Below are 23,643 nucleotides of genomic sequence, written 5' to 3' on the forward strand. Positions count from 1 at the left end.
TCTGTATGTCTGTCTTTCTCTCTCTCTCCGTGCCCCATTTCTTTCTTTCTTTCTTTGTTTCACCCTGCCCCCTTCTTTCTTTATCTCTCCATGCCCCCTTTCGTTCTGTATGCCTGTCTTTCTCTCTCTCTTTGTGCCCCATTTCTTTCTTTGTTTCACCCTTCCCATTCTTTCTTTCTCTCTCCATGCCCCTTTTCTTTCTGTATGTCTGTCTTTCTCTCTCTCTGCCCCATTTCTTTCTTTCTTTCACTCTGCCCCCTTCTTTCTTTCTCTTTCCATGTCCCTATTCTTTCTCTATGTCTGTCTTTTGCTCTCTCTCTCTCTCTGTGTCCCATTTTTTTCTTTTTCTTTGTTTTACCCTGCCCCCTTTCTTTCTTTCTGGCTCCATGCTACCCCCTTTCTTTATTTCTCCCTCCCTGCCCTCCCCTCCCCATGCCACCGCCATTGGGAAAATGATGCTACCGCCACTGGGGAATATGCTGCCACTGCCGCCATCGGGAACAGGCCGGCGCCGAGTTCGCCCTGCTTCTCTTTCCCGCGGGGCCTACCAACTCTCGCCGCCCGACGCCAATTCTGACATCGAAGAGGACGTTCCGGGCCAGCCAGGCAGCGATTGGCTGGCCCAGAACGTCCTCTCCGATGTTAGAATTGACATCGGGCGGCGAGAGTTGGTCGGCCCCGCAGGGAAGAGCAGGGAGAACTCAGCGCCAGCCTGTTCCCGATGGTGGCGATGGCACTCAAGTGGCTAAAGAGCTGCAGTTTGCCTGCCTAGGGAGAACACTGAAGGGTGGCTAACTGTGCACCCCCTTGGGGCGTGCACCCAGGGCGGACCGCCCCCCCGTTCCCCCTTGGTACGCCACTGATAAAGGCCAAATGGTCCATTCAGTCTGCCCATCCACAGTAACCATTATCTCTTTCTCTCTCTAAGAGATCCCATGTCTTCTTGAATTCAGACACAGTCTTTGACTCCACCACCTCTTCCAGGAGACTGTTCCATGCATTTACCACCCTTTCTATAAAAAAGAATTTCCTTAGATTACTGCTGAGCCTATCACCTGTTAACTTCATCCAATGCTCTCTCATTCCAGAGCTTCCTTTCAAATGAAGGAGACTTGACTCTTGCTCATTTACACCATGTAGGTATTTAAACGTCTCTATCATATCTCTCCTTCCCACCTTTCCTCCAAATTATACATATTGAGATTTTTAAGTCTGTCCCCATATGCCTTATGATGAAGACCATGCACCATTTTAGTAGCCTTCCTCTGGACCATCCTTTTTATATTTTTTTGAAAGTGCAGCCTCCAGAATTGTACACAATATTCTAAATGAGGTTTCACCAGAATCTTATACAGTATCTGCTTCCTGGGGCCAGCTTCTCCTCCAAGTCTTTACCCTTCAAAATACAGACTTATTTTGGAGATGGAGAGAGAAGGCAATGCCCCTAAACACTTCAGGCTCACATTGGAAAGGTGGACTGCATAAGCCCTAGCTTGTCTAAATTTTGCTGCTGTTGCTGGTGTTGCCCCATTTTCTGCTCTATGTGTGGCCCCACGACACAGCGTATCCTTCTTTCAAACTTCCTACCAGCGCAGCAAATTTAAAAACCAGGAATGCACATCATGTTTATGTTCCTGTGCTCCTTATGGCTCTGCTGTCCTACCCTCTCTGATGTGCCCTTCCTGTTGCTGTATGGAGCCTTCAGCAACAGGAGCATGACCGCTGTACCATGTTCACTGCGGCTGTGGTGGCAGGAATGGAGGCTTGGAGGAATGGTCACAGGGCAGGTAGGGAAAGAGGAAGGAGAGATGCTGAATTGGAAGGAGAGGGTTGGAGAAGAGGATCAGGGAATTATGCTTGTTCTGGTGGGGGAGGGAGAAAGGAAAAGATACTGGATTTGGGGGCAGAAAAGAGAAGGAAGGGAATGAACCTGTGGGTTGGAGGGGGGGGGGGGGGGAAGGAGGAGGGCACGGAAGAGATGCTGTGTTAAATAACAATAACATTTCCTCCTGTGAAAAACAGTTTATGTATGATATTCACTGGTCTTTTATTATGAGGCACCAATTCTCGGGCCATGTTTTGGGAAAACAGTAATACCCATGCTACCACTGAGTCAGTTTTAGACTTGACCTGGCAGATTTCCTCCAGCCCCTCGCTTTTAATTTGCAGCGATAACTAAGAGTAATTAAGTGCAAGCAATCTGAAGTGCCTCTGCAGAGCGTTCTGTCCCCCGATGATGCTTCTTTATTGCCACGATCAGATTAATAATTATACATTGCAACCTGGGGTATAATATCTGCATGGGATAGATCACTGTTGAACAGTGGGCTGCCAAAGAGAGAATTAAGCTGCAATATATTTCAGAGGGTTCTTTCATTTTTAACACCATCCTCTTTTTATTTCCAGTGCAGGTGCTGCTCTTGTGTGTGATGGCCTGTTTAGTACCGGGTTCTTAGAGCTTTTCAAGAGAAAGTTTCAGGATAATTCTACACAGGTGTCACGTATGTGTGTAAATCATTAGAATACCAGCATGTACATGTATATATGTGGCATAGCAAAGAAAAATGGGGAGACCCAATGATCCACAGTGAAAACAATCCACCGATGAAAACAAAAACAAAAAACTGTGGATACAGATGTTCTGGAGAAAATTTATTATACAATGACATATAAAAGCATGAAAAATCAATGAAAAAAGTACAATGATAAAAAATACAGTGGTAAAAAAATCCAACCAGACCCTACATGGGCTCTAGGTGCCTGGGCCAAACAGGCCTTAGACTTAGTGGGGATGGGCGGACCCACTTTGCCTAAGGCCTGATTGGTCCAGGCTTCTAGAGCCTGGGCCAATCAGGCCTTAGGCTTCGGCGGGATGGGCCGGAAGGGGCGGGCCCGCCTCATTTCGATGAGGCGGGCCTGCCGGCTGGACGGGCAAGACCCGTCTGGCCAAAAGAAAAGGTTAGTTTGGTGGGGTGGAGGTTTGAGGGCTGTTAGCACAGGGGGGGGAGGGTGCGGAGGGAGTGCGTCTTCGGGCAGGAGGGATTGGGTACCTTTCTGCCAGCGATCGGTAGTGGAGGGGCATCTTGTGGCAGGAGGGTTTGGGCACCCTCCTGCCAGCAATTGGTAGTAGTGTTGGGGGCAGTCAGTAGTGTTGGGGGCGGCGATCGGTAGTGTCGGGGGGGGCATCTTCTGGCAGGAGGGTTTGGGCACCCTCCTGCCAGCGATCGGTAGTGTCGGGGGGGGGGGGCGGTCGGTAGTATCAGGGGGGGGGCATCTTCTGGCAGGAGGGTTTGGGCACCCTCCTGCCGGCAATCAGAGAGGCGGCCGCGGCCCACTATACTTATAGCGGCAGAGAGATCCCATGCCGCAATAAGTATAGCGGCCGCGTCTACTTAAAATGTAAATCAGCATTTTGTTGGCCTACATTGTAAGCGTCTCTTCCTATACTAGGGAGACGCGTAGGGCCGCCTAGGCTCGCCTAAGGTCCGCCTAAGGCCCGCTTAAGGCCCTTAGGCGAGCTTAGGCATCTTGCGGGCTTCCCTAGGCTCCCGGAGGCGCCTTCAATATAGGCGGCCTGCCTGGGGAGCATTTTTTTAAAAAACGTGCATCCCGATTGGCTGATTAGACAGCTGTAGGACGCCTACAGCTGCCTAAAATCGGGACGCACTTTGTAGAATCAGGGCCTAAATCTCTAAACTGCCTACAAGATGTATCTTTGCTAGAAGAGAAACCATTGGAAAAATACAGTTAAATGCAGAATCCATAAGAAAAACCTGGAATGATTTTACCTTACTGGAAGGAGTCCATGTGACGTGTAGATATCAGAAATGAATGTATGCGGGAAAGAAATTCTGATAGGTTAGCTTCCCTTCTAAACAGTCAGTTTGAATGAGTGAATGCTTACAGGAGAGAACAGAAGAGGCTCCATCCATTGTTGGTTCCCTTTCGTTTTATCAACTGGCATGTCTTCTTTTTTCAAACTTTTCGTTAACTGTCAGTTCTCTACTTTCAAAACCATTATACATAGAATAAGTCTGACAGGTTTTGCCTTGCACATCAAACAGGTAATCCTGCTGGATATCATAGGGCTTTCCCAAGGGATTAAATCTATGTGTTTTTTCTTTCAAAAAGAGAATGCATTTAAGCATTGCATGTTTTAGATAGGGTGAAATCACGAATCAGAAGATGATTGTGTCCAAGAATGCTGTTAATAGGAAAGAGCAGGCAGAACAAATGTGTTTCTCCTTCGTTTCAGGGTGAAGAGCAGAATCCTTTAGTTCGTCATTACCACGAATGCATGCAGAGAGGAACATCTTGCCAAGTTGTAGTCATGGCCGAGTGGTTAAGGCGATGGAGTAGAAATCCATTGGGGTATCCCCGTGCAGGTTCAAATCCTGCTGACTATGGGTCTCATTTTAATCTTGATAGTATACTTTTTATGGGGGAAAACATACCGACTTACCATTCCCTTGACAAACTACCTTTACAAATCTTCCAGTGATGAAGTTGAAGTTACCAACAGGAGACTAGATCATTTGTTTGAATGACTTTACAAAAAAGAAAAGACTTTCAATCTAATGTTCTGCTTTTACAATGACACCACTCCAAGTGAATTAGAAAATCTGCAAAGGTCAAATCATATCTCAGGTTACTGCCAAGCAAAAGTGAAGCAAGTTCCTCTGTGAGAAAGCTTTTCTGATAGCATTGCTAGTACCTTTTAACCTTCAAAAACCTTTTCGGATGACATTGGGAACTACTGAGGCACACCACACGGTACGAGAATGTACATATATATATGTACTCAAACATCTGTGAGCTGAGGGGATATCGGCAATCTAGTATAATTTGCAGGAATGAAGACCACAAACGTCTTGAAAAACTGAATGAGTGAACACTAAATCTCTAAACTGCCTACAAGATATATCTTTGCTAGAAGAGAAACCATTGGAAAAATACAGCTAAATGCAGAATCCATAAGAAAAACCTGGAATGATTTTACCTTACTGTATGCGGGAAAGAGATTCTGATAGGTTAGCTTCCCTTCTAAACAGTCAGTTTGAATGAGTAAATGCTTACAGGAGAGAACAGAAGAGGCTCCATCCATTGTTGGTTCCCTTTCGTTTTGCCAACTGGCATGTCCTCTTTTTCCAAACTTTTCGTTAACTGTCAGTTCTCTACTTTCAAACCCATTATGCATAGAATAAGTCTGACAGGTGTTTGATTTTATTGCTTCTTTTTTACGTTTTGCCTTGCACATTATGTCCAAGAATGCTGTTAATAGGAAAGAGCAGGTAGAACAAATGTGTTTATCTCATGTTTCAGGGTGAAGAGCAGAATCCTTTAGTTCGTCATGACCACGAATGCCTGCAGAGAGGAGCATCTTGCCAAGTTGTAGTCATGGCCGAGTGGTTAAGGCGATGGAGTAGAAATCCATTGGGGTATCCCCGCGCAGGTTCAAATCCTGTTGACTACTGGTCTGCATTTTAATCTTGCTAGCAGTGTTCCCTCTAAGCGGGCGGGTGTTGTGAGCAAACTTTTTTCACTGTGAGCTAAAAATATCGGGCGCCAGCAAGTTATGAGCCAAATAAATATGTTGCTTTCTACCACAGAACTTCCTTACGTTTGTATGGAATCTATCCCCTTTCAACTTTAGAGAGTGCCCTCTCGTTCTCCCTGCCTTAGCTACTAAGTCTATTCCCTTCAGTACCTTGAATGTTTCTATCATGTCCCCTCTCAATCTCCTCTGCTCAAGGGAGAAGAGGCCCAGTTTCTCTAATCTTTCGCTGTACGGCAACTCCTCCAGCCCCTTAACCATACGTGACAAAAAATCAATTCATGTAGCAAATGCTACATTTATCTTTTGGCATGGCCCATCATGTAGCAAATGCTATAACTGATGGGCCATGCCAAAAGATAAATATATATATACTAAAAAATAAAAAATAAAAATAAATATATACTAGGAGTAAAGGGGCATGCAATAAAGCTTTTAAGTAGTAGATTTAAAACAAACCTGGGAAAATATTTTTCATTCAACATGTAATTAAAAAAAGATTTGGATAATTTCCTTAAAAAATCTGCATGACATTATTAAGATGGACTTAGGAAAGCCCACTGCTTATTCCTAGAATAAACAGCATAAAATCTGTTTTACTCTTTTGCACTGTTGTGCTTTCAGCAAAATGTTTTAAACACAAAAACAGAAAATCACATGCACAGGCATTAGGTCACCCAGGCATCTAGAATTAGCAATCTTGCACAGCCAGCCTATGATTGACAGGAGCTGCCAAATCACATTGAAAAGGATGATAAGGAAGGCAGATAAGAGATGGTGGAAGGAAGACAAAACGAAAAGGCAAGAACAAAACTGAAGTAGAAACGAGCCAAACATACAGTATAGCATACAAAAAATGTATGTTTTCCTTTGGCTTCCAAAAACTGATTGGCATCCAAGTTCCCTAAAGTTTCACACAGTCATCTTCTAATAATGTCACCATATACAGTTGGCTTGCCAGAAATATGTTTAGGATGCCACTGCAACTCTACCAACAGCATATTAACTTAACAGTGTAGCTTCAAAATAACTGCATCTCTATCCTTCCCTCCCCCCTGTGGTTTTTAGCATATCTCTCTTCTCATTTCCTCCACTCAGATCTGATCATTCTCTGCTCTCTCTTCCCTTTTCTTCTCTGGTCTTCCTTCTCTATTTTCTGCCTCCATCTAAATTAAATTCTTTCTTACTATTTAGTCCCGTTTCCCTCTTTTCACTGTGTCTACACACAGCTTGTCACCCCTTTCCCCCACCCCCTCCATTATCTTACTATTTTCTTCCCCCTTTATTTATCTCCTCCTTCCATCCAGTATGTGTTCTTTCCCCACTTCCATTCAGCATCTGCTCTCCCTTCTCAACTGACATCCATCTGCCTTCTGCTCTCTCTCCCTTCTTCTCACTTCCATCATCTGTCCCCTTCTCTCTCTCTCTCATCTCCTCCATTCCATCATCTGCCCCTTCTCTCTCTCTCTCCCCCCCCCCAACTTCCATCATCTGCCCCCTTCCCCTCACCTTTGTGGGTCACTTTCTTTCCCCTGAGGGTGGCTCATGTCACAGGGGAAGCTTTGGCCGAGCAGAACCGCTTGATTGACAGTGGAACTTACTTGATTGATGTCGATGCTGGGGCCCGTTGCCGTTTGAAGGAAAAAAAAAAAGGTGGAAAAAAGGAACCTGTAAAGGCGAGAGGAAGGGAAACCTCCAGGACAGCTGCTTTTTGCCCTCCTTCAGCGGCCCAAGAGTTCAGACCAGCAGCGGCAGCTGTGTATGCTTTTAACTTCGGCACAGAGCTGCCCCTAATCAATAGTTTAGCGCGGTTTCATGAGGCAGCCTCGGGGCCTTTGATAGCCGGCCCGCTTCGATGATGCGATGTGGGCTGGCCTAGCAAAGGCCCCGAGGCTGCCTTATGAAACCGCGCTAAACTATTGATTAGGGGCAGCTCTGTGCCGAAGTTAAAAGCATACACAGCTGCCGCTGCTGGTCTGGAGGTGCGGAGACAAGGCAGGAGGCAAACGCGGTGGAAGGCAGGAGTCCCGGCGAAGGCAGGAGTCCCGGCACAGCGACTACAACAGGAAGTTGCAAGTCAGCTGACGCCGGCCTTTCGTTGCGGCGGGGACCGAATCCTTCGCGGACCGGCAAGATTTTGTTTGCGGACCGGCGGTTGAAGAACTGTGCTCTACACTGTGTGCGCTGTGACGAGAAACTTGTGCGCTGCGAGGTAATATTTTGTGCGCCAGCGCACCCCAGCGCAGCTTAGCGGGAACACTGCTTGCTAGTATACTTTTTTTGGGGGGAAGACATACCGACTTACCATTTCTATAACAAACTACCTTTACAAATGTTCCTGTGATGAAGTTGAAGTTACCAACAGTAGATTAGGTCATTTGTACGAATGACTTTGCAAAACAGAAAAGAGTTTCAATCTAATGGTCTGCTTTTACGATGACACCACTCCAATTGAACTAGATAATCTGCTAATGTCCAGTCATATCACAGGTTACTGACAAGCAAAGTGAATCAAGTTACTCTGTGATAAAGCTTTACTGATAGCATTGCTAGTACCTTTTAACCTGCAAAAACCTTTTCGGAAGACATTGGTAACTAATGGGGCAAACCACATGGCACAAGAATGTACATATATATATGTACTCAAACATTTGTGAGTTGAGGAGACATCGGCAATCTAGCATAATTTGCGGGAATGAGGACCACAAACGTCTAGAAAAACTGAATGAGTGAACACTAAGACCCTGATTCTGTATAGGACGCCCAGGAGAGGTGTCCTATTCAGAATCGGGCCTACACTAAACCCCGATTCAGTATCCGGCGTCCATGTTACAGACACTAGTTAGAGAGTCGGGTTAGATTAGACACGGCCCGCTACACTTATCGCAGCAAGGGATCTCTCTGCCGCTATAAGTATAGCGGGCCGCGGCCGCCTGTCCAATTGCTGGCAGGAGGGTGCCCAAACCCTCCTGCCAGAAGATGCCCCCCTGGACACTACCAATCGCTGGCAGGAGGGTGCCCAATCCCTCCTGCCAGAAGATGCCCCCCCGACACTACCGATAGCTGGCAGGAGGGTGCCCAAACCCTCCTGCCAGAAGATGCCCCCCACTACCGATCGCTGGCAGGAGGGTGCCCAATCCCTCCTGCCCGAAGATGCACTCCCTCCGCACCCTCCCCTCCTCCGCGCTAACAGCCCCCAAACCTCCACCCCACCAAACTAACCTTTTCTTTTGGCCAGACGGGTGTTGCCCATCTAGCCGGCAGGCCCGCCTCATCGAAATGAGGCGGGCCCGCCCCTTCCCGGCCCATCCCGCCGAAGCCTAAGGCCTGATTGGCCCAGGCTCTAGAAGCCTGGACCAATCAGGCCTTAGGCATAGCTGGTCCGCCCATCCCCACTTAATCTAAGGCCTGATTGGCCCAGGCTCTAGGTGTTTTGATTATTAATCAAGTAAATCATTTTGATAATTGAATAAGGGAGAGGATATTGTTTTATAATATGAGGACTAATTGTAAGATTTCAAGTGTATTTAAAAGTTAAATTGATAAATGCAATTGTTGTACTTGTTTTAAGATTTGAAATGAATAAAGATATTATAAAAAGAAAGAAAGAAAAAAGATGATTAAAAACAAATGCTGTCTGTAGCAGGTGCCAAGCTTTGGAATGAGATTTTGTAATGGTTAGACTGAATTTTAAGAAAATGTTGAAAACACAATTATTTGTTAATGCCTTCATGTGCTAACGCTATTTGCTGCTGAAGCCTTACCGTCCTGTAAATGTTTTTATGGGATTTTGTCTTTCCATCTTGTTGAATGATTTTGAAAAAGGTTTTAATAATGCTACCATTAGCTAATGTTTTATGTTGTTTGTTCTGTTTAAACATGTTTTAGTATTTTTAATATGTATGAATGTGATTTTGTAAACCGCATAGTTTTTATGCGGTATGTACATTTTTAAATAAATAAATAAAGTAAAAACCAAATACATGAAAAGTGCACATATTAATATGTGACAATGATCATATGCTGTTAAAAGGAATCTTTCTCCATCAGATTCTTTATCTATGCTGATGATATCCTTCTGATCTCCCACAAAAACCCATTAGCTCCTGATTTTTCTTCTCTTCAGCCCTTTTTCGATGTTATAACTTCTTGGAACTTGGATAATCATCTCATCTTGAATCCTTCTACGTCTGTGGCCTTTTGGTTTATGGCTATGGGCTCCTTTTATCAAGGCGCGCTACGGGGGTTAGCACGTCGGACATTTCATCACGCGCTAACCCCCACGGCAAGCCTAAAAAATAATGCCTCGTCAATGGAGGCATTAGCGACTAGCACGGCAGGCGGTTGAATGCGCGGTATTCCACGCGTTAACTGCCTACCGCACCTTGATAAAAGGAGCCCTATGTCTTTTACCCTTACAAAAGAACCTTTTTTATTTATTTATTTTTTATTTATTTATTTATTTATTTATTTATTTATTTAGATTTATATCCCGTTCTCCCAGTAGCTCAGAACGGTCTACAAGTAAACATACACAGTAGAAGTAGTTAGGCAAATAAATGTGCAATAGGTTTAGATGCTTGGACATACAAGATTGTGCAGTATTTATCAGGCTACAGACAATTTTTCAGAGTACAGACAATTTATCAGAGTACAGACTAAGAGAGGACTATACTGAAATTTAGGAGAAGTTAAATAGGGGAGAGAAGAGAGAGGTGAGGTTTAAGGGGGGGTGTAGACTGAGGGAGACCTTTAGTTGAAGAGGAGGGTCTTTACCATTTTACGGAATGTCAATAAAGAGTTCTGTTGCCTGAGTTGGGGGGGGGGAGTTTATTCCAGAGATGTGGGATGAAGTGGCTGTAGGATCGTTTGCGGGCAGTTTCTGAGAGGAGGGACCTTCCAGGGGGAATGCATAGGCGTATTTCCGATTTTGAGCGGAGGGTGCGAGTGGGGGTGTAGATGGGAAGCTTAGATTTTATGTAGGAGGGGGTGGTGGCATAAATTCTCTTGTGGGCTACTGCTAGGGCCTTGAAAGCACAGCGCTGGCTAATTGGGAGCCAGTGTTCAGCGCGGAGTGCTGGGGAGACGGGATCATGGTAGTTGAGGTTGTGTAGGAGGCGGATAGCTGCATTTTGGACACGTTGGAGGCGTTTGAGATTATTTTTGGTTAGTCCATTAAATAGGGAGTTACAGTAATCCATTCTGGAGAGGACATATGCGTAGAGGAGTTGGGCGAGGTCAGGTGTGGAGATGTAGGGTTTGATCCTTTTCAATTGACGAAGGTAGTAGAAGGAGGTGGAGATTACTTGGGATATGTGGGCAGATAGGGATAGGTGTCCATCTAAGGTTACTCCTAGGCTGCGTACCTGATCTGTTGCCGTTAGTAGAGTGGAGTCCCATGCTAGGGTAGGACGTGCGAATTTGGTGCTTTTTTTCCTGATCCATAAGAGTTCTGTTTTAGTTTTGCTCAATTCTCCACTAAAACTGGTTGATTAGGTTAACCCTTTATTTGGCATTGTTGCTCAAAAGCAACATGTGTCTTCTGTGGCTTTTATGGGAGATTTGCATCTTCAAATGCCTGTTACTTGGCACTGTTGCTCTTGGTCAATATCTAGGGCTCCTTTTACTAAGGTGCGTTAGGGCCTTAACGCGTGAAATAGCGCACGCTAAATTGCCGCGTGCGTTAGACCTTAATGCCAGCATTAAGCTGACATTATTCTAGAAGCATACTGCCTGGTTTAGCGGGCGGTAATTTTGTGCATGCGCTAAAAACACTAGTGCACCTTAGTAAAAGGAGCCCCAAATTACATAAAGCAGCCAATTAAAGGGTTAAATATCTTGGTGTAACCATCGATTCTTCAATTTCCTTCAATCCTCATATTTCAGCAATTACTACATCTTGTTTTTACTCTCTTTGTTCTGTATGTTATCTTCAAAGCTGTCTTGATGATGCCTCTTGTGCTATTTTCTGCTCTGTGTTCTTGTTTTGTTCCGCTTAGATTACTGCAACAGTAGCTCTGTTGATCTCCCAAAGGTTCTATTTAGAGAATGACATGGTGACAAATTTGTCCCCGTCCTGCCCCATTTTTATAAGCTCTGTCTTAATCGCAGAAGCCTTGAACACTTATGATTTTAAAGTGTTGGAGGCTTGTGCAGATGAGGATGGAGCTTGCAGGAATAGGGCAGGGACAGGAAAAGAGGATGGGGACAGGAATGGGAACGGGACGGGAAAATGAGTTCTAATGGGGACGGGGAAAAAATTTGTCCCCGATTCTATGTAGCAGAAATTTAGGTATATTTATCTTCCCTACCCCTAGGGCCTGTCGTTATAAAACTTTTTTTTGACAGGACATTGGAATATCAGGCAGGGAAAATGAACTCATGGATGAGCCCATTGATTGCTCAAGCCTCTTCTTACCTCACATTTAGGAAACTATTGAAAACTTATTTATTTGATAAATAATACCGATTCTTATTCGTATTTCAAAGTGGGTTTTTTATCAGGCTATATATTTTTATTGATTCTTATTTGATGCTGTTTTTTAACTGATGTTTTATTTAATGCTCTGTGTGTTGGGAATTATTTTATTAACTGAAATGTTCCAGTTGTTCTGTTGTGAACCACCCAGAACTGTTGGTAGGGCGGTATATAAGAAAATAAATTATTATTATTATTGTCTCATCTATGACCCATTCAAAACACAGCTTTACATCTCACACATGCTCATAGATCAGATCATGTCTCTCCACTTCTAGCACATCACTGACTGCCTGTTTCTTTTCATGTCCAATGTAAAGTTCTTACTCTTGCTCAAAAAGTCCTTTACTCGGATACTCCCTCCTACCTTTCAGCTCTCATTTCCCCCTATAGCCCTGTTCATTCTTTACGATCTTATTTGGTTTTCTTTCTTACTGTACCTTCTGCTCATTGTGCTCATATTGAATCAACCCATAATTCTGCCTTCTTCTATTCTGCTCCCTCCCTTTGGAATACCCTCTCTTAAGGTCTCTGATCTGAGCAGTGTTATTCTTAGTTCAAAGTTCAACTTATGGCTGTCCTTTTCCGTACAGCCTTTCCTTTCCTGAACTCCAAACTGGTGACTGGCATGGGGTAGGGGTCTGGAACTTGAGCTCATGTATATTTATGTGTACTCTTTTATTTCTTTTCCTCCTGTTTCATTCTTTTTTTTATGATGACGGAATTCCTTTCCTTATCATGATTTTATCTTGCACACTGCTCTGATTTATTGTGAAGGGTGGTATCTCAAATCTGAAATAAAACTAAACTAGTAAGAGGCCTAGGTGCTGTTCTGCAAATACCCATTTACAACTTGCAAAGGGTATAGTGTGGGTGTTGCATAGGTGGAGCTGTTTGTTGTTTGCTGATTACACTAGTATTCTATAATGGAAACTAGGTGCCTGTTCCTTTATTTTTATGCGATACTTGATTCATGCTATGGCAGGAATGAACCTCACTCGTAAGCCAGGGTAAGTGGAGTTATGATCTCAGTCTCTGAAATTTACTGCTAATGCTCACTCTAGAATTTGCATTGTACCAAAGAGATTCTCTCTGAATTTTGTAAGATGGAACATGTAGAGGCAACCTATCCAGGTGTGCTTGGAAATCCTTTTTGATGAAGCCTGTGGCACCCAAATATCTTTCTGCCACATTTTCTTGGTCAGACTAAGGGATCCTTTTACAAAGGTGCGTTAGGGCTTTAACACGCAGAATAGCGCACGCTAAAATGCCGCGCACGCTAGCTGCTACCGCTTCCTCTTGAGCAGGCGGTATTTTTTCGGGTAGCGCACGTTAATCTGGTGAGTGCGCTAAAAACGCTAGCGCACCTTTGTAAAAGGAACTCTAAGTCAGACGTATACAGGGAAAATGTATACATAAACCAGTGATGTTGCAAAAAAAAAAAAAAGTAGCAAAACACGTTTTGTGTAAAGCAAAGAACACTACCCCTAATTTCACTTAAATAGTTGTTCAAAAAATGCTATACATATGTAAAGATCAGTTCAGAGACATGGAGGTTTTTTTAGAAGGAAACCTCCCCTTACCACCTCACAACCCAATCATGCTAGATCTTTCATACTTTTAAGCATAACTTAGTGCCAAATTAGTGCCAAATAAACTATAAATCAATCAAAAGAATTCAAAAGTTCAAAATTTCTTAATTTAAAGCTTTGTTTCTTGGTTCCACCGTGAACACATTTTGTGCTCCTGTCTCAGGAAACCAAACAATCCAGCCGCACTGAATAAAAAATACTAGGCGGCGATAGGTGATTGGAATCGTTTAACGGCTTGTATGTTCAAAGGACGCTCTCACAAAGAATGCTTTCTCCACTCTTAAGAATATGTCTGGTCTCCTTGCATCCACATTTTTTTGGGTTAGGATTGGGTTGTTCCAGGTTATCATAACCTCTTTGTTTTCTACAACTCTCATAAAATCATGATCCCAATGATTTTCAGTTACAATGATGTTTTAATGTTTATACTTTCCAAAGAATGAGACATGCTGCCTTGTTGTACCTTTCTGTATAAATATGCTTTGCCATCAGCACTTTACAGCCATCTACAAGATGAGTAAACATTTCCAGTTCTTTCTTACAGAATCTATAAATGCTTGTGGTACCAGTTTTATAATTGCTGTGAGCCACCTTGTCTGAAATCTACTGTTCTGGGCTGCAGCTGTCATTCTTAGCTTTCTGTTCTCCTCACATTAACCATTCATAAGTTCAGGATTGATGTACGTAAAGAGGGGCATTTTCGATAGGATGTCTAAGTCTGAGGTTGGTCGTTTTGGGCAAGACATCCACAAACCCAGTAGAAAAAAAATGTCCTTTTTCAAAGCTGCCAGACGTCTATCTTTTATTTTTGAAAATGACCTATACATAAGTTTTGGTCCTTAGGACATCTTGCTTTTTTGGCCATTTTCAAATACAAAAACGTCCACATGAAAAACGCACAAAAGCAAGTTTTGTAGATGTACCCAACTACCTTGTCTGATCGCAGCAGGGGAATCCCCATCAGCTGAGCCAGTTTCGGGGATTCCTGCTGGCTCACATGATGGGGATTCCCCCTGCCAGGATCAGCTGAACTGGCAATGAGATTCCTCTCTCCCTCCCTCATAGGCACCGATCCCCTAGGTCCCTCCACAGAGTGTCCCCCCCCGCACTACGCCTCTCTCTCCAACATCCTTTGACACCCACGACATCACTGGCAACACCCCCCACAACACCCGACACCCCTGGCAGCACTGGCAACACCCCTTCACATCACCCAGCATCTCATACCTTGTGCTGTAAAATTGGCAGGAGGGAAGCCCACTCCTTCCTGCCTACAGGGCTGCATACTGTGAATGATGGGCTTTCCCCCCCAATGCATGCTGGGATGCAGTGGGAAGGCCCTTCTTTTCTGAACATCGTGATGTTGCCAGTGTCATCGGGAATGTAGAAGGATGTTGGGGGGAGGGGTGTAGTACGGAGGCTCTATGTGGAGGGGGCTGAAGGATCAGTGCCTTTGAGGGAAGGAGGGAAAGAGGAATCTCCCTGTCAGTTCAGCTGATCCTGTCAAGGAGGATCGCTATCAGCTCAGCCAGTAGGACTCTCTGAAACTGGCTCAGCTGATGGGGATTCCTTTGCCCTAATCAGCTGATGGCAAGCCCTGAATATGCTGCTTCCCCCCATCTTTGGGTGGTGGGAGGGGGGGTCGGTGACCACTGGGGGAGTAAGGGGGATCATGCCTTAATCCCTCTAGTGGTCATCTGGTCAGTTTGGGCAGCTTTGGGGCACTTAGACGCAACTACAACAGGCCTAACTGCCGGTGTCCTCTAGGAAAGCTTTGATTATCGCTGCAGCACGTCCAAGTTTAAGCTGGCCTAATTCCCGCCCATAACACACCTCCCAACATGCCCCTTTCAGCTCTGGACACACAGCAGCTTAGAAGTGCTGTTGCACGTCCACAAAGTTGGCTTTGATTATTGGCACTTGGCCATCCCTGCTATTAGGAGGTCCAAGAGCCGATTAGGCAAGTTTTTGGACGTTTAAAAGTTTTGATTATGCCCCTCATAGCTCTTAACCCTTTCAGGACCATAAGGATCGTAGGCCAATTTTTGTGGTTTTGACGACATTTTTATGGTAAAAAGGGCTTGCAGATGCCAAAAAATTGATTTTTTTTGTGAAATATCATTATTTTTATTTAAAAAAATCACACTTCTGGCTTATGGACAGTGTGGCAAGTGAATCTTCTCGTTAATCTGGCAACGACGCTAATGAATGAATGTCGGAACCAGTTTGTTTACATAAAGGCAGTATCATATGGAATCCGTACATATCAAATTTAGAACTGTAGACTATCCCAATCAAAATTTATAGGATTTTAAAGTTATGGGACAAATATGTCCCTTGGTCCTGAAAGGGTTAAAGTAACACTTTATATTTCCCACCATATTTGTGCTTTTGCCACTTGTTTTTCCTTGTTTGCTGATCTACTTTAAAGAACTTATTTTTCCTGCTTTGCATATTCTGTTGCTTCCATTCTTGTACTTACAGGTAGATTCTCATTCATTCCTTCACTCTGTATTTTACAATCATAGAGAAAAGAGGACTATCAACTAATCTTTTTTCCTTGTGCATATCCCTATTGAATGAATGACTCAAAAGTGATTTGGGAGCAACAGGGACACATTTAAAGGTTGAAGACATACCAAATACAATCTGTCTATTAATCTCAGCTTCAGATAAAGCAGATCTAAAATAAATGGAAACAAATCTCTGGTTATTGCCGGTTGTACCTGAAAGGAGAAGCAATACACTGATATCTTCTACATCCCAGCAATATTAGCACCATCATACATGCTGCTCCAAGGTATCTTTCCTACTTTGTGGAACTCAACTTCTTACATCTTATCATGCACTATATCCTTGGATTTCTGCACCTATGATGCATAATTTAACATTTTTTGTACTGAAACAAACTGTTCGATCTTTGTTTTATTTAGTGGAAAAACACATTTTATATCAATAATAAAAAACCAAACAATTTACAAATAATGATAGCAAAAAAGACATTAAAATGCAAGTATTAATTAACAAGAATAGTTAACTCAATCCAGGTGTTTAAAACAATTTGAATAATTATCTAGAAACATGAAACCAGTCAGAGAATAAGTAAAACAACAAACTTTAGTTAAACTCTTTTATTTATTTATGTTTTCAATACAATTCTACACAGAATAGTATGGAATGGATTCCATCATGAAAATACAAAATCAACAACATAAAAGAAACACTATTCCATCTAGCCCACATCAAGAGAGGATATTACTTGATTATACAAAGAGAAGGAAAAATAAATAAAATTTGGATCAATAAGTCCACTAATCAAGGAAAATTTCCGGAGAAACTAAAAATACAATGGAAAAAATTATTAGCTAGACCAGATCCATCAATTATGGTGATTCATTAAAACTCCTAAATAAATCAGTTATTCATTTCTTTTGTAATTCGTGTAAAGTAAGGAATTGTTCTAGTTCAGTGGTCTCAAACTCAAACCCTTTGCAGGGCCACATTTTGGATTTGTAGGTACTTGGAGGGCCTCAGAAAAAATAGTTAATGTCTTATTAAAGTAATGACAATTTTGAATGAGGTAAAACTCTTTATAGTTTATAAATCTTTCCTGTTGGCTAAGTCTTAATAATAATATTGTAATTTATAGCTAAAGAGACATATGAACAAGAAACTGTTTTATTATACTTTTGTGATTATGATAAACATACGAGGGCCTCAAATAGTACCTGGCAGGCCGCATGTGGCCCCTGGGCTGTGAGTTTGAGACCACTGTTCTAGTTGTAAGGGAACCCATAAACAAATTCCTTTTCTTGAAATTTGATCAAACATTTGCAAGGGAATTTCCCCAAAACAAGTGGCGTGCAAAGCTAAAACTCTAGATTTCAATGAAAGAAATGCCTTCCTTCTTAACTGTGTAGCTTTTGCCACATTTGAAAATATTAATATGCGGAAATATTAATACGCTATCTCCACAAAATTTTGCTTCCTTATTTTTAAAGAACATTTTCATAATTAATGCTTTATCAGATTCATTGGAGCACATCAACAACAGGGTGGACTTAGTTTGCACCACATCCTATTAGTTCTTTAGAAATCATGTTAAATCAAACTCATTTGGGGCTAACTCGTCCACCCTTTGCTCAGAAGAAATCTTCTTTTTATGTGAGATATAGTAACAATTAGAGATAGGTAAGGAATCAGTATTTTGCAGTCCCCAAATCTCTTTAAAATATTTCCGTAGTAAAATTTCAGGTGACAACAAAGTAATCTTTGGAAAATTAACAAAACACAGATTTCTTTTTTTTTTTTCAGATATCTTTATTGTCTTTTTTTGTTTATTTAGATATAAACAATGAACAGCAACCATAATATATAGTCAAATACAAAATGTTGAATTAAACATTCATACCTGTTATATTATTCATGAAATGTTGTTGTTAATACATCATGAAAGAAACAATTTTTAATTGTTAGCACATAGAATGCTCAACGGTGCCCAAATTTTGCAAAAGTGTGGGTAGCTAAAATTTCATCGTATTTTCTGATTGAGCATAGATGGTTCCACCATTCAGAGAAATTAAGTTGAGAATTGTCTTCCCAGTGAGAAAAAGAATCATATGAGTGGTCAAGGCGATCACTGTATTAAACAGCTTTGCGTGATCAGCAGAAAGATTAATGTCATTATCAAGAGAGCGAAAGATGACAGAGCGAAGGAATAATTGGACAAATGAGTTTACCGGAATTCATGATTGAATTTTATTTCAGATAGACTGCCACTACCTTTGCACATTAGGACAGTAATAGATCATGTGGGAAAGAGTTCCAGGAGAACTTGCACATGACCAGCATAGGTTCGAGGAGTCTTTCTTTAGGAAGCAAGCAATTTTGGCTGGAGTCCAATAGGCTTTATGCAAGATGTAAAATGTGGATTGGGAGATAAAAGCTGATAAAGTGGGATAGGCTACTTTTCTCCAGCAAATTTTTCTATTTCTTGCATTTTAACATCTAATTGAGATTCCCAATATTGTTCAAGAATGGAATTAAGATGGGTGGAATCAATCTGCAATCTTTTGTTTATCTTTCAACCTTTTTTTGTTGTCTAGAAGAAGTGATTGAGTGAAGCTAAGGAATTTTTTATTGACATTTTGAGAGCCACTGGACGATGTGAGTTTTTTAAAAAAAGAGTTCCAATGTATATTTTATATTAGTGAGAAGGTGTCTGTGGTGAGAAAATGGTTATTAATGACGATTTGGTAGAGAGACCAAGGGCTCCTTTTTCGAAGCCGTGTTAGCGGCTTTAGCATGCGTGACTTTTAATCACACACTAACTCACATGCTAGTCAAAAAAACTATCACCTGCTCAAGAGGAGGCGGTAGCGGCTAGCACGTCTGGCGGTTTAGCGCGCTATTACGCGTGTTAAACCGCTAGCGCAGCTTTGTAAAAGGAGCCCCAAATGTTGTTAGCCTTTAAGTGTGCCATAAAGAAATTGTTTTGATCCAGTTGTAAAGAACTATTGTGCCAAATGGGTATATCCTCCCAATTATACTGATTTTTGTTAAGCTTTTTATAAAAGTTGTGTAGTAGGATTGAAGTTGCTTTCAGTAATCTATGATCACTAGTATAAATGAAATTGTCCCTAAATGATAGCAGCTTTATAGGATAGGGATGTACTAATGAAGTTTCTAAATTCAGCCATTTGGGTAAATCTGTAGTGTTATCTTGTTGAAACAATAGGAGAGCTTGTGAGAGGCGAAATGCATAGTGATATTCTAAAAAGTTGGGAATATTTAAGCCATCTCTATCCTTGGGGAGTTTCAATTTCTTTAAAGCTATTCTGGGCTGTTTCCCTTCCCATATGAATTTATTTATTAGGGAGTCCAGTTTTTTTTTTTTTTTTTTACAGTCTTGATGGGAAGGGGATCATGCTTAGAATATAATTTATTTTGGGTGCCAGAATCATTTTAATGGCTTTCACTCTACCCCATCAAGTGAGATAAACTAGGGACCATGAGTTTAGTGTGGAGGATGTTATTAAAAGTATTGTGTCATGATTCAATTTCATAGTTTGATCAATAGAGTTACTGTACCATATACCAAGATATTTCAGTTTGGTGGGTTTTCATTGAAATGGTAGTTTAGAGCTTTGATGTTTCAATATAGAGGGAGTTAAAGGCATAATAGTGGATTTGTTCCAATTAATTTTATAACCAGATATTGTTGAAAAGAAATTGATGTCTGTTAAAAGATGTGGTAATGAGTGTAGGGAAGTATATAACAAAATATCATCAGCATAAATGAAAAGTTTTTAGGAGTTATCACTTATTTTGATGCCATCAATCAAGGGGTCAGCACAAATGTATAATGCCAGTAGTTCTAAAGCTAAGTCAAAAAGTAAAGGAGATAGTGGACACCCTTGTTTTGTTCCTCTTCTTAATGAGAAATAGTTAGAAAGAATACCATTGACAGATATAGCAGCTAAGTGGTTTTTGTATAGTATTTTAATCATGTTAATACATTTGTGGCTGAAACCAAACCAAGAGAGAGTATGGAAGAGATAATTCCATTTTAGTCTATTGAATGCTTTTTCAGCATCTAGTGACACCATTAATAATCGTACTTTTAATGGAGCAGTATATGAGAGGATATTCCCAGCGGCGTACCTAGGGTATGTGGCACCCGGGGCCCATCATTTTTTGACCCCCCCCCCCCCATGTAAAAAAATTTTTTTTTTTTTTTTGCAATAACCATGAAATGGAATAAATGGTCAGAATAGAAACAGGCAGTGAAAATTTTCTTTTATTGAACCTCATATATGTAACCATTATTCCAAACATAACATAACATAAATTATGTCTAAATTGTCATGACATTAGAAGTACATATGGAGTAGTTGCAGGTGATGCTTGGGACAGTTCTGATTGTGTTAGTTCGGTTTTATGTGTTTTTTGAATAGAAGGGTTTTTATTTCTTTTTGAAGGTTTTGCAGTCTGTGGTTGATATCAATTGGTTGTAGAGTTGGGGGTCGAGTGTTGCAGCTCGAATGGCTAGGAGGTTGTCGAACAGTTTTTTTTCTTTTGACGTTTTTGGTTGGAGGGTGTGTGAATGGTGCACAAGTTCTCCTATGTCTGTTTGAAGTGGATTGAATTATTTAGCTGAAGAAATTAGTTACCCCCCATTCCACACACATTAATTCTCTTCCATTTTTGTTCCCATTATAAAAAACACTGATAAGTTCCCAGAAAAAAAAATACATTAAAATAAGAAGTGAAAACAAAGGCCCCTACAGATGAGAACATAACATAAGAATAGCCTAACTGGGTCAGACCAATGGTCCATCATGCCCAGTAGCCCATTCTCATGGTAGCCAATCCAGGACACTAATACCTGGTCAAAACCCAAAGAGTAGCAACATTCCATGCTACCGATCCAGGGCAAGCAGACACTTCCCCCATGTCTTAATAACAGATTATGGACTTTTCCTCCAGGAATTTGTCCAAATCTTTCTTAAAACCAGCTACACTATCTGCTTTTACCATAACTTCTGGCCACTTCATTTTTAAGTTTAGATCTTTCCTTTCAAACAGAGACCTTGCTAGATGTCAAATACAGCACAAGGTAACTTCACATGGACTTAGCTGTGCAGGAAATGTGAATCTCCTCATACACCCACCATATAGTGCAAAAATGTGCAAAGGTCTGTTTTTTTCTTTCGATCACTACATAGCCTAATGCCACACAAGCAGCGCTGTTACAAACATATTCTGTAGGTCAATGCTAAGGATAACAAAGTTTCCTTCCTTGGACCAGAAGGAGATAAACCACTGGAAGAGATCCCAAAACAACACCCAAAGACCCACTCAGTGTGTGAATCAGTTGAGTGGAGTGGACTAACTGGGGGGTGGAAATGGGCCCGTAGTTTGCTCAGCAGAATTTCCCAGACCACCTCTTCCTCTCAACACATTGACACGCTGCCACCATCACCACTAGGAACACCTCACTGGGTAGGCCAGCTATGCTATAAACTTTATAAAACACATTATTATATTTTCTTATAAAGCACATATTTTAACTGACCTCTCTGACATCCTCAGCCTTTCCATTCACAAAAATAGAAGGAAGAAAAGTTCCCATTTCCTGCTGTCTCATGTCCCCGGCCTATACAATATTTTTTTTCTGCAGACCCTTCAAAAGTCTGACCAAATCCTCGTTTCACTTGCATTATAAAGTACTGAGGATGCCATCTCTCCCCAATCCCAGGTCCTAAAGTCTAAGACAGTAGCACAAACTAATGCTGCCAGATACAGGAAAAAAAAATTTTGATTCGATTCAGCCCTATTGAATTGGTTTTTCAATTCGATTTTCCTGCCCAGTTGGGTGATTTTTTTCAAAACTCCTGGTGGGTTTTATAGCTTTTTCACCCCCTTTGGCTTCTCCTAACCACACTGGCGCTGTGGTGTAAATAAAATAAAGAAACAAAAAGGACTTTTCCTCTTTCTGTTAAATCCTAGCTCACGTTTGCAGTCCAACACCAGCTCTGGCAGGATACACATTTCAAATCTGACATGTTATAATCACAAAACAGAAAATAAAATTAATTTTTCTACCTTTTGTTGTCTGGTTATATTTCAAATTTTGTTGGTCCAAGGCTCTGGTTTTCTTCTGATAACTTGCTTGCCAGAGTCTCCTTCTTTCTGCATGCTAACCATCCATCTGCCAACTCTGTCCTCCCTTTCCATTTCCCTTCCCTTCCCAGGAAGTCTGGTATCTTTCCTTTTTTTCATCTCCCTCCACAGATCCACCTTTTCTTAAATACCCTTTCATCCGGCATCTCTCCCTCCTTCCCCACCATCCCAGAGTCCACCATCTCTCCGTTTCTTTTCCTAATTACCCTCCTATCCAGTATCTCTATCCCTCCTCCACACCATCCCTTGTGTCCAATTTCTCTCCCTTTCTGTTCCTTCCCTCCCTAAATCCCATGGTCCATCATCTCTCTCCCTCTCCTCTATTTTCAGACCCATTATTTCTTCCCCCCCCCAAAGTTTGGCATATGCATGTCTCTTTGAACACCCCCTTCCCTCTGTGTACTTCTAAATCATGGTCCCCCCCCAAAGGCCTGTCCCCCCTTAAAGGTCTGCCTGTCCCACCTTGAAGGCCTGCACCCCCCTTGAAGGCCTGTCCCTTCCCCTTGTAGGCCTGTCCCCCCTTTAAGGCCTGCCTGCCTGCCTTTCCCCCCCTTGAAGGCCTGTCTCCCCCTTAAAGGCCTGCACCCCCCTTGAAGGCCTGCACCCCCCCTTGAAGGCCTGTCCCCCCCCTTGTAGGCCTGTCCCTCCCCTTGTAGGCCTGTCCCCCCCCCTTGTAGGCCTGTCCCCCCCCTTGTAGGCCTGTCCCCCCCTTGAAGGCCTGCCTGCCTTTCCCCCCCTTGAAGGCCTGTCTCCCCCTTGAAGGCCTGCACCCCCCTTGAAGGCCTGCACCCCCCCTTGAAGGCCTGTCCCCCCCCTTGTAGGCCTGTCCCCCCCCTTGTAGGCCTGTCCCCCCCTTGTAGGCCTGTCCCCCCCTTGAAGGCCTGCCTGCCTTTCCCCCCTTGAAGGCCTGCACCCCCTTGAAGGTCTGCACCCCCCCAAAGGCCTACACCCCCCCCCCCCCGAAGGCCTGCACCCCCCTGAAGGCCTGCCTGCCCCCCTTGAAGGCCTGCACCCCCCCCGAAGGCCTGTCCCCCCTTGAAGGCCTGCCTGCCTGCCTGTCACCCCCTCCCCCTTGAAAGCCTGCTTGCCTGCCCGCCCGCCCCACCCTGAAGGCCTGATGCCCCGACCCACCCCGAAGGACCGCTCGCCCCCCTGGCCTCCCCGCACCACCTATGAACAGCCGCAGCAGGATCGCGAAGTCAGCGTCAGCATCCCTGCGCTGCTTCCTGCGCCACGGTCCCGCCCCTCCTCTGACGTCAGAGGAGGGGCGGGATCGCGGCGCAGGAAGCAGCGCAGGGATGCTGACGCTGACTTCGCGATCCTGCTGCGGGCTG

General features: G+C 42.9%; 2 non-coding genes across 2 annotated transcripts; both read left to right on the forward strand.

The window, feature by feature from the left end:
* Positions 1–4,324: 4,324 nt before the first annotated feature.
* TRNAS-AGA lies at positions 4,325–4,406 on the forward strand. The gene has a single exon. It is a non-coding gene; the product is annotated as a tRNA-Ser (tRNA).
* Positions 4,407–5,391: 985 nt separating this feature from the next.
* On the forward strand, positions 5,392–5,473 carry TRNAS-AGA. Its single transcript has one exon. It is a non-coding gene; the product is annotated as a tRNA-Ser (tRNA).
* Positions 5,474–23,643: the final 18,170 nt, after the last annotated feature.

The sequence above is a fragment of the Geotrypetes seraphini genome, chromosome 1 (assembly GCF_902459505.1).
Source record: "Geotrypetes seraphini chromosome 1, aGeoSer1.1, whole genome shotgun sequence".
NCBI lineage: Eukaryota > Metazoa > Chordata > Amphibia > Gymnophiona > Dermophiidae > Geotrypetes > Geotrypetes seraphini.